The sequence below is a fragment of the Bison bison genome, unplaced genomic scaffold, assembly GCF_000754665.1.
Source record: "Bison bison bison isolate TAMUID 2011002044 unplaced genomic scaffold, Bison_UMD1.0 scf7180017864066, whole genome shotgun sequence".
Classification (NCBI taxonomy): Eukaryota; Metazoa; Chordata; class Mammalia; order Artiodactyla; family Bovidae; genus Bison; species Bison bison.
Genome location: NW_011494638.1, coordinates 3,781,400 through 3,793,656, shown reverse-complemented (window position 1 = coordinate 3,793,656; position 12,257 = coordinate 3,781,400). Strand labels below are relative to the sequence as shown.

Genomic DNA, 12,257 nt, shown 5'->3' with positions numbered 1-12,257 from the left:
TTACCACTGAGCAACCAGTGAAGCTCTGGTGGGGTTTTATATATAAAACTATATATATATATATATATAACTGAATCATTTTGTTGTATATCTGAAACTAATTAATACAATATTGTAAATCAACTATACTTCAATTAAAAAAAAATCCACACCAAGTTACATGAAATTTAAGAACAACTTTCAGAGCACATCTGGAAAGAAAAATCAAGCCACAAAGAATCAGGAAATCAATTACTTTAAAGGACTCTTCAATACAAACTAATGCCAGAAGACAGTGAATGCCTTTAAAATTTTGCAGAATGGTGATTTTCAATTGAGAATTCTGTATCTTGCCACATTGCCATTCAAGCATGAGAGTGAAGCAAAAGCATTTTCAGATATTCAAGGACTTAATACCTCCCAAGCACCCTTTCTTGGAAATCTACTACAGAATATACATTAGCAAAATAAAGGAATAAGAAAGAGGATATGGGACCTGGGAAACATGACTCCAACTCTGGAGAACTAGATAGGAAAGTTCCAGAACAAGAACTATGCAGCATCTGATAGATTTTTCTGAGCCCAGATGGAGGAGGGAGATGGTGGCTCTGATGTGGTGGTGGGTGCACGGAACTGCTCATTCTCATCATGACTCTTTATGTCCATGTGTTACTTTAATAACTTTTAAATTATGTCCTGTCTTGGATTATCCTCTCCACCACTTAAACACATTCCTCCCCAGTCCAGTCGTCCTAGCACTGTTACTCACTGCTGTTATACAACATGTATCATGGAGCCTTATCAGCATTTGTTTATACGTCTGTCTCCAGAGTTATGATGTGAGTTTTATGAAGGTTGGGACTGTGTCATTTCATCTTGATTTTCTCAGCCTCTAACAGAGTGCCTGAGTATGTGTTTGCCCAATTAAACCAAATACTGATTAAGCTAGTTGCCTGAGAGAAATCCCTCAAAAAGAGCATTTTATGTTGACATGATAGGATTTTAAATCAGAGGAAAAAGTCTATTTCAGACCTTTAACATTCTCCCAACATTACTATTAAGCCATCAACAGATGAAATGATTATATCTACCAAATGCACTAATTCATTCATTGAATAGATATTATGTCCATTTTATGCCAGAAAATCTTCAGCTTGCTCTGAGTCAGGTAAAATCCTCTAGTGGAAGAATGAGTAAATAAATAAAGTACAAAGAAATACACACAATAATGCTGTGGTGGGTAAGGGAACAGAGAATGACAGTGGAGGAGAATGGAGTACTCTTTTAGATGGGGTGGCCAGGGAAGCCCTTCTTTTGTCCTTGTTCTTACTCTGTTTCCCTCCACCTTATTAGAAAATGGGGCAGTCTTAGAAAACACACAGTGAGGTTTTAATCAGGACTGCCCTGAGCTAAGTCCAATTCTTTAAGTAGAGATGGAAAAAGAGAGGGCAGCTTTCCTCTCCTTCCCTCCATTTAAGGTGATAAAGCAGAACAACCTCTAAGGGACTTGGAAAAGGCTTTCTTGCATCCTCAAAAGTTGTGAAGGAGCCACTGTGAAATCTTGGAAGAAATTAACACTCCTTTACTAGTATAAGAGCTTTGAACTGAAAGCAAGTATCCAAGGTACCATTCTACCTTAGCTGCTGCCATTTGGTGATAAATGGGATTGGACTGGTATGATGAGAGTATGATTGCTTAGCTGACATCAAACCTCAGGGAAATTTCGAGCATCAAGCTTGAAAATGACAGTCTCTCCTAATTCCTAAAACATTCATAATTAAGGAGGATCAATTTTTGTCAGCACATGTTATAAATTGTATCTGCTATGCTAAGTCACTTCAGTCGTGTCCGACTCTGTGCGACCCCCTAGATGGCAGCCCACCAGGCTCCCCTGTCCCTGGGATTCTCCAGGCAAGAACACTGGAGTGGGTTGCCATTTCCTTCTCCAATGCATGAAGTGAAAAGTGAAAGTGAAGTCGCTTAGTCATGTCCGACTCTTAGCGACCCCATGGATTGCAGCCTAACAGGCTCCTCCGTCCATGGGATTTTCCAAGCAAGAGTACTGGAGTGGGGTGCCATTGCCTTCTCCGAAGTTGTATCTACCACTCCCAAAATATATAGTCATAGATTTTCATTCTGGAAAATAAACACATATCAGATTACTCACTCTTTGTTCTGCTGCTGCTAAATTGCTTCAGTCGTGTCCGACTCTGTGCGACCCCATAGACGGCAGCCCACCAGGCTCTGCCGTCCCTGGGACTCTCCAGGCAAGAACACTGGAGTGGGTTGCCATTTCCTTCTCCAGTGCATGAAAGTGAAAAGTGAAAGTAAAGTCGCTCAGTCACGACCCCATGGACTGCAGCCCACCAGGCTCCTCCGTCCATGCGATTTTCCAGGCAAGAGTACTGGAGTGGGTTGCCATTGCCTTCTCCGCAGTTATCACTAAACATGCTACAAAAGAAGGTTGCTCTCCATTACAAAATGGATCTTTATCGGTAGGCTATTTAAAAAAAATAAATAGAAGGCAGCTACTAACTTGTTGTCATCAGTCTTAGTTATTTTAGTGATAAATTTGAATTTGCAGAATGTACATTTCCTGAAAAATACTAGCCGAAGCAAACAAATTATAATCTGTATAGTTATCTATGTCCTTGCATTTATTTACCTTTTCTTCTCTAACTCTTGTAGACAAAAGGTCTAAAAAACACCTTGCAAGGATTCAAAAATCTTTTAAAATCTTAATACCTACTTTAAAGATTCTATGTCTATCAGTATAATTAAACTATTCTCTCCTAATCACCTTCATATATCATCTATCCCTTGCCAATGATAGCCACACAATCTGCAAACTAGGGAATGTATCTACATGTTTGTTAGCTGAAAGAATGTGTGCTTAATGTCAAGGATCTACAGGTTTATGAGCTCTTAGATAGAGCTGGTGAACCATTTGGATACAGCCACCCAGCAGACAGTAAACAGAAATGACTAAATAGGACTAGTGCTCTTATTTATGGTAGATAGGAGGAGTAACAGCAAATCAATGTATAGTGACAGGCATAAAATTTCCCACTGATACAAAATGCATTTTCAATGCGACATTAAATCCCTTCTAATTTATAGAGGTCTTTGAAGGGCTGATCAAGAAAATTATTGGTTTATAAAATGTAACTCAGTAAATGATGGGCTAGAAGTTGCTACTCTCTCTCTTTATGTGGGTCATCAACATTTCCATAACAGGGAGTGGAGACAGGTTGAGGCTCAAAGCTTGAGGTTTGAAACACTAGCCAGCTGAGTGGAGGGTGGGGAGGGGGGGACACAATCAGAGGCTTTCAATTGTGAATTATATTCCTTTCCCTACTTCTACTTCAGTCCCACCACACACATACCAACCACTGACTGGAGACTATCAGCACCACTCCACTCATCAGAAGACAAAGTGAAAAGCAGTTTATTTCTCCCTTGGAAAACCTGGGGACCCCTCGGTCCACTGTGTGCAAAGCACTTTGCTAGGTGCTATGTAAAGGTGTTGCGGGATGGTGCACTATTTGAGGACAGTCATAAAAGATGTATGAATGTACTAAATAAAAGCTTAGCATGGGTGTGTCTACAAATGGAGTGCTGAAGTCCCTTTAGACCCCTGGCGTGTCTCTAATGAAGCATGAAGGTGTTGGGGCCAATATCAGTCCACAGCATTCCCTCTCACCGCCACTTTTCTCTTTTTCTCCTCCACCAAACAGAGCATGAGTAGGAACACTCACCTCTTTAGTGGTTTAGGAGACCTATGACAGGACTGGCTGGAAGATGGAGAATTTCTAAATCCTGCAGTTATGTTGTGAATTTATTCCCCAACTTTTACTTTGGTCAAAACACTTTTTTCACCTCTTTTTGTTGATCTCACTTTACAGTTCTCCACTTCCCTTCAGCATCCTCAAACTTCCCATTTTCTAATTGTTTTTCTTCCCCTGGAGTTGTATCAAGCAGAGCTGGACACAGAACTCTTACGTGAAGAAAAGCTCATTGTTAGAAAGAAGGGAAAAGATTAACTTTCAGGTGCTGAAGTTATACTTAGGCCTCCCACTGCCATTGTTCATGCATGTGTGTACTTTGTTTGTTATTTCTTAGATGTATTGAAGTAAAATCTCTGAAATAAATTAAATCTTGTCTACTGTAAATAGTAGACATTTGTCTTGAACATAATCAAAGACAAATATGAATCCAATAATAAAGCCACTCTTGTTGTGGTTAAAAAAACAAATACAGGGAATTTCTCAGATGGTCCAGTGGTTAAGAATCTGCCTTCCAATGCTGGAAATAAGGGTTCAATCCCTGGTCAAGGAACTAAGATCCCTCATGCCATGGGGCAAGTAAGTTCACACTGCAAGTATTTAGCCCATACATTCTGGAGCCTGTGACCACAATGAAGAGCCCACATGATGCACCTAAGACCCAACACAGCCAAATAAATTAGGAAAAAAAGTACAAAGCAATGAAGCATGGATGAGACGAGCCCAACTTTGAATTTTGCATTGCCACTTAACTGGTTGTAAGACCTTGAGTACGTTTTTTTAACCTCTCCAAACCAAGTTCTTTAACCTCTGTGGAATAGATTAGCTATTTCCATGGCTGATATTATTTTGGCCTCCAAACATTTATCCTCTTGGGTTATTCTCTGCTTGTATTCTAGGCCTTGACTCTTAAAATATGGAATTCAAAGATGACTATAATACACTAAACCTAGTAGGACCAAAGGGACATAATGAGACTAATTCTTCCTTATTCTGGTCAGTGTGCATCCACGAACACAACACAGATTTGCACTGGCACAGCTGCAACCACACACAATGTTGCCTCAATTGTGATCAATATCTTCAGGTCATTTTCTCACAATCTACAGATAAATCAGGTTTCCCCATGACTACCCTTGATGTCTGTCCATCAAGTGCAATTAAATTAACCAAAAAGTACAAGGTTATATTTATCACAGTTCAGTTACATGCTATTTGAAAAACAAAGATGTTTCTCACCTGTCACATAGCCCAACAGTACCAACTGTATATGTGTTTACTGGTCCAGGTAAAGCAGAAAAAAGTGGTCTTAGGTAGACTGTGAAAGAAGAAGGGAGAATGTGCCAGCAAGAACCAGTGAACTGTGTTATTTCAGAGCTTCAGTAATAGAGACACAATTCTTGGCTAGTAAAAGTACCTTGGTGGTCCAGTGGTTAAGAATTCACCTTCCAAAGCAGGGGACATGGGTTCAATCCCTGTTGGGGAGCTAATATCCCATATGGAACAACTAAGCCTGTGCCACAACTTGAGAAACTGGCACATTTTGGAGCCCGTGCACTGCAACAAGAGAAGCACCAGTGCTTCAGTGAAGACTCACTGCACCCAAAATAAATGTAAATATTGAATGACTAAATAGTACTTTTTTAAAAAAACTACCATGTTAGATCTGTCTGTAGTTCTAACTGTCCACTTCTAGCTATTATTCCTCTTTCCCTTCTACTTTTCACAAAACGCTCAGAGAGCTAAGAACAAGGGACTCTGAGTCAAGTAGACTTAGAGGAGAAGCATGCTTTTGTCACATATCTGCTATGGGAAATCGACTAAGCTGCTTAGCCTCTCTGAGCCTCTGTTCATCTATAAAATGAGGACAGCAATACCTAACCTAATCCTGTAAAGATTGGGTGAGATAAATTGCTGTAGCACCTGGCATGGGGATCATAGAAAAGAATGCTCCACAGGTAACCCATCCAAAGGGCAGCTTTTTGGGAAATCATCACCCCCGGGACAAAGGTCAGTCTCCTTAGCATGGCATGCTAAAGGCCTCTTTAGACTTGGTCCTGCCTCTTTTCCCTCCACTCTCCAACGTGGTCTGCATTTCAGATTGCTGACCTACAGCTAAAGGTCAGCATCCTGAATAAACCTTGCTCTTTTGTTTGGTACTTCAGTCTCATATTCATACCATTCTCTGGAAGGCTCACCCCAATCCAGTCCAACTAGAAAACTTCCACTCATCCTCCAGATTCACTAAAGATGTCAGCTCCACAGGCAAGCACACGTTAGGAGACAATCCTTCATGGTTCTCTTGCATTTCTGCACATCTTGCAAGAGAGAAACCAGCTGCACTTTATTCTGGACTATCTCTTCAACAATGTTTGTGTAGCAAGTAGCCATGGAAGACAGAAATGGTGCCTCCTGCTGAAGCAAAGGGCAGGCATGCCTACCATAAAGATTGGGTTCCTAAAGGCCAGGGCTCCTCTTCTGTAATACAACCCACTGTATGTGCAGGTGACATCTGGTTCTCTTTGTTCTGCTCTGTGGAATTTTAGGCTTAGGGGAAAAATTGAGGCTGATGCAGAATTGCTGGTATTCTAGCTACTGCTATCACTATGCTTAATAAACTGCCCATCATCTCTGATACAGGAGTTGTGTGTCTTCTACCAGAATCCATGAAACAGTGGCAGGCTGATTTGTTAGCTTGCAAGCAGGGTAAAATCTGAGACCTTCTGACTTCTTGGTAGCATGCTCCCTCCTTCCTATTTCATCCCTCTGTAGGCCTGCAATTGCTCCTTAAATTCCATTTTCAAATTATCATGAACATTGCAGACTTTATCACAATATTCAGTATCTGCATCATTTTCTGATAACTGTATCTGCAGCATCTGTCAGTCCTATAACACGTTGGATGCTCAGTACTTTATTGAGTGAGTGAATGTAGCCAGCTCTCTGCAGTTTCTCAAGACTCTTCACATGGCTAATTTGTATCCAAGGGGATGCTCAGTGCTCTTGTCCTCAGTTCTAAATGCTCTGTGCTCTTCTACAAACCCTTGATCATCTCCCCTTTCTGGCCCTGGAATGACCCATTCATTCCAGGTGGTGGTTGATGAGTTGCTTCTGGTTCCTGTTTCCTGACTCTCTTCTGTTCCCTTGGAAATTCTGTACTAAACAGTAACAAATTCTCACTTGAAAAGACCCCCAGGACACCTCTTCTGAGTTTTCACCTTCTAAGACAACTACCAGGATTGGAAAAACATTCTCATTCTATCATATTAGTTGTGCACTTGTTACATGAAAATTAAGATAAATGTGTCCACTGTACTTTTTATCCAAGCCAAAGGTATTTAATATAGACTAGACAAGGTCAACCCTGGGGACTTCCCTGGTGGTCCAGTGCTTAAGACTCCTTGCTTCCGTTGCAGGGAGCATGGGTTCGATCCCTGGTCAGGGAACTAAGATGCCACATGCACAGTCAAAAAAATAAAAGTCAACTCCAAATATATGACTTTGCAATATTCTCCTAGAGAACTTTCTCCTAATTGCTTTCCGTACATTTAATCAGTATTTCAGTATATGAATTCATTATTTCTTCAGTCAGGAAATACCTATTCATTTCCTCTTCATGGTAGTGTCCTTCTCACTATGGAGAACACAAGATGAATAAGATATAATTTGTGCGTACAAAATGCTAGTAATATGAGTTATGCAATGGCATCCCACTCCACTACTCTTGCCTGGAAAATCTCATGGACAGAGGAGCCTGGTAGGCTGCATGCAGTCCAAGGGGTCACTGAGAGACACAACCAAGTGACTTCCTACTTTCACTTTCCACTTTCATGCATTGGAGAAGGAAATGGCAACCCACTCCAGTGTTCTTGCCTGGAGAATCCCAGGGACGGGGGAGCCTGGTGGGTTGCCGTCTATGGGGTCACACAGAGTCGGACACGACTGAAGCGATTTAGCAGCAGCAGCAGCAGCAGCAGCACATTTTTGTGTCACAAAAATACTATAAGGTTTCAGACAAAATAACATCTGTGCTGCCCCTAGAAATATAAATAATATTTGGAAAAGTCTCAATTACAGTGTGGGAGTGAAGGGTAAAGAAAGTAATGTAGGTTTAGGGAGAGATCCTACAAAGGCTTAGAGTCAGGACGGTTCAAGTGCTATTGGGCAATCACCAGATGGTTCACTTGGGCCTGAGTGTCAACTATATTTAGGAAAAAATGGACAGTAAGTTTGTAATGGTAGATTGGGGCCAGATCAGGGGCCATTAGGAATAAGGAGTTTATTGTTTAATGATCATTTGGCATTTTACAGGCCATGAGAGGGAAGTGAAAGGTTTTTGATCAGAAGAAAACCTTGATTACAGACAAATTAATCTAGTAGTCATTGTAGAAATGGGTTGGAGTATGGAAAGATTGGAATATTTGAGAGGAAGTCTCCTGATAGCCCATTCTAATGTGAAGTGAGGTACTGAGAGCAGGAACATGGGCAGGATACTGAGTGTAGAACAGATTTTAAAAGGCTTCAGAGAGAAACTTGACAACGTGGAGCTCTTGAGTGGGAGCAGATGCTTCAGTTGAATGTTATTTTGTATAATCCCCTTAACATCCAGTCAACTTTGTTCATATCATGAGATGGGGGTGGTCAAATGTCTTGTTGAAATGAAGATGTTTTGCTTTTCCATTTTCCTTGACCTACTCTGATATATTCTTAGCAAACATGGCCTTCTGCTGTGTTATTATCACTGCTTTTACTGTATATTTACAACCTGCTTTTTAAAAATTGTGGTTAGAAAAAACAATGTAAATTTACTCTTGACAATTTTAGGTGTGAAATATAGTATCAACTATATGCACATCATTGTACAACATATTTCTAGAACTTTCTCACATTGCGTAACAAACACTATAACCATGGAACCTCAACTCTCCACTTTCTCCTCCCTGCAGGCCCTGGCAACCACCATTCTATTTTCTGTTTCTATAAATCTGATTACCTTAAATACCTCATATTAGTGGAATCATGCATTACTTGTCTTTTTGCAGTTGACTTACTTTGCTTAGTGTAACTCCCTCCAGGTTTATCTATATTCTGGAACATGACAGGACTTCATTCTTCTTTTAGGGCTGAATAATATTTCATAATATGTGTTGTGATATATATATTTTTTTCTTTATCCATTCATCCGTTGATTAACTTTTAGGTTGCTTCCACATCTTGGCTATTATGAATAGTGTCACAATGAACATAGATGTGCAAGTATCTCTTCAGGATTCTATTTTCAGTTATGTATACCCAGATGTGGGATTGCTGGATCATATTATAGTTCTATTTCAATTTTTTGAGGAACCTCCACACTGTTTTCCATAGCAGCCATACCATTTTTCAATCCCATGAAGAGTCATCACCACTTTTAAAATAATCATTTCAGAATGTTTCTGATGGCAAACTATTAAGCTTATCAGAGAGTCAGTTCTTAAATCACAGGAAGATCATAGCATGTGATACTCATCCAGGCCCTGGCCAGCTAACCAACATAGCAGGAGCTCAATTCCAGGGGGAAAAAAAGTGAACAACTGCAGACTTTCACTGTGTTTTCTCATTTGCTGTGCTTCATAAGCGTATACAAATGGGCCTATGATTCCACAGAAACAGATAACACTTAGAGGTCAGAGGCCTAGAAGATCATTTTGTACAACTCCATAACTTGCTGGGAGAAGTTATGTCATTTTCCCCCCTGAAAGGCTAGGAGTCTTGATTTTATTTAGAGAAATCTGATTTTTTTTTTTTAAGCTACCATCATCAGATTTCAATTCTTTTTTAACTATATAGACTCTACCCTCTTTGGCCTGAAAATAATTGTCCTTGTTTTAGAATATGAAAGCAGAATAGGGCTTAGGTAATTGTATTTGTTTGAGATTTTTCCTTCAAAAGGGTATTTGGGACATTAAACACCTAGGCATTTCTTATCTTTCTCAGGACCAGCTTAGGAACCTTTCCAATAAGTCAGTAGTGTCACCATCAGTGTAATCACCAAACAAATGAATCAGATTTTACTGTTAAAAAACCTGAGTATTGCTAAATTAAGCCCACTCAGAGAGGACACAGATTTGGCACTACTGGGAATATTGACTCACAAAATAATAATAGCGATTATTTATAGAGCTGTGCACTACTATCCATGCATTCTATCACAGCACTCCATTGGTATTATATATACATATTGCCATTAAATGGATGAAGTTTGAGAGCATAACTTGTCTACATTAAATTGAAATTTGAACTCTAGTCTGTCAGACACTCAAAACTACACCCTTAGCCACTGCATTGTTACCTACTATGTGCAAGGCACTGTGGTGGAATCTGGGGGGCATTCAAGAACTGGGTAGCAAGTCCTTTGGTAGCTTATGCAGACTACATCATGATATAAGGCAAATATTTTACAGGAAAGAAAGTGTAACTGTCCAAGAAGACATGTACTGTGTTATTTAAAGACACATGCTATAAATTCTGAAGTCCACAAGAATAGAAGGGACGGGAGGAAGGGAGGAAGAGGGAGAGGAGAGATGGCAGGAAGGGAGGAGGGAAAGAAAAAAAGTTTAAATTTAAGACATAAAGGATTATACGGTAGAAAGGGCAACAAACAAATCAGAAGGCATAGATTTTGGTTTCCAGTTATCACTTACTAATAAATGACTTTGGGTATACTGTAAATTTTATGATATTGTATAATTACATCATCAGGATAAGTTTATTGCTGCCGAACATGGGACCATAAATATATCAGAAAAGTTTAATTTGGGTTATTTAATCTCATCACATTATATATCTATATACGTATCACTTATATTATTTCATATTAGATGCAGTGCTGTGATCCTCCCCAGAACGAGTCAAGGTCCAAAGTCATCTTAGGATCAAAGGCTCCTATGATTAATTGAAATGTTAACGAAAGGGCGAAGTAGCAGTTTAAAAAAAAAAGTTCTTCCTTTGCTTTTTAGCTTATCTCTTCCCTCCCCCAATCTTTATTCTTCCGATTTATTCAAAAAGGAGAGCATAAAAGCATCTTGTTAGCAATTCTTATCCAGGAAATATGAGCACTTAGGATCTACTGAAAGGGAACTGGGAGAAAGGGGAGTCAAGAAGAAGGATGTCATACAATAAAAAAATCTAGTTGGCACACAGTTAAGAGTATCATTTTGTGTGTTATTTATCAGATGTTTAGAACATCCTCGCAAATGTTTCATCACCTCTAAACATTTTCCCTTTCCATAGACCTTTATTCTGATGCTTAGAAATACTTGAAATTCATCTAAATTTTAAGTAAATTTTGGGAGGCAATAGAGCCCAGGGTATTACTGTTTTACATGAAGTTAAGGTGAAATTGTTATGTAGACTGATCCCTATCATATAGTAAGCTTCCGGGGAAGGTTACTCCCAGCAGATGTTCTAAAACTGTTGATCCGCTCCCCGCCTTTTTCCCCTGTAAGGAGGACTTTTGGAATATGCTTTAGCAGTGAATGTGTTGCTGTCCTACTGAAAAAAGCTAGATTTCTGTCAGCAGCTTTCATTAAGGTTAGCTTTTAGCCTGTGCCCTAATCATAGCCGTGGATTTCGTTTTGGATTAGGAAACCCTAATCCACATGTAAATATTCTCCGTGATCCACACATGGTTAGCAATCTGATTACATTTTTAATGTACCTTTTAACGCCTGTTGTTATCCTTAATTACTTTTAAGAGATGTGAACAAATTCACAACATTTGTGTCTTTCCAAGTCAGTTTAACTTGTAGCCAGGTAGTCTATCCACGCCTAGTCCCACAGACCCAGCTCGGAGAATCTAGAAATCTCATCTGGCCTCACCTCTCAGGACAGGGCCTTTTGTGTGCACAGTTCTGACGAATTAAAGAACTTGAGTTGAGAGATAATAAAACATCTCCCCAAACGGCAATTGTTCATTTCAGGGCACTTCTCAGAGATGTTTTTAAGCCAGCGCTGCTTCTGATGGAGACGGGGGGGACAGGAACCGTCCCCAAATGTGGGGGCTGATCTCCCGGAGATGCCTCCAGTGGAGCTGACAAATCTCTGAAGTGGGAAATAGTTTTCCCTCCGCAGGGCCTCGGCGTGTGAGGGATGGAGGGGGATGGGCAGGGGCCATCAGGGGAGAAGTCTCCGGCCTTTCCACGTCTCTCAACACCATCCCTCCGCCACCCCGCCTCCTCCTTCCCCGAATCCTAAACAAGCCCAGGAGTGAAGGGGGGTGGTCTGGGGAGGAAAGAGGGGCCCTGGGTTGGGCCTGGCCCCGGCCGGGAGGCTTGGCCTTTATGGCTCTGTCCTCGACGGTGGTGGGGAAAGCCAGAGGGGCGGGGAAGCGGGCCTGAGACCCTCAGCCGGGGCTTGACCCCCAGCTGCATTGTCCGGCGGGGCCCGTCCCCTCCCCCCGGGGCCACGACCCGGCGGCCACGGGGCCCCCTCCTAGCGAGCGTCTCCCTCCGC

General features: G+C 40.9%; 1 protein-coding gene across 1 annotated transcript in view; it reads left to right on the top strand.

The window, feature by feature from the left end:
• PRTG (protogenin) overlaps positions 1 to 12,257 on the top strand; it is a 167,221-nt gene that overhangs the window by 7,420 nt on the left and 147,544 nt on the right. The gene's annotated exons all lie outside the window — the stretch shown is intronic.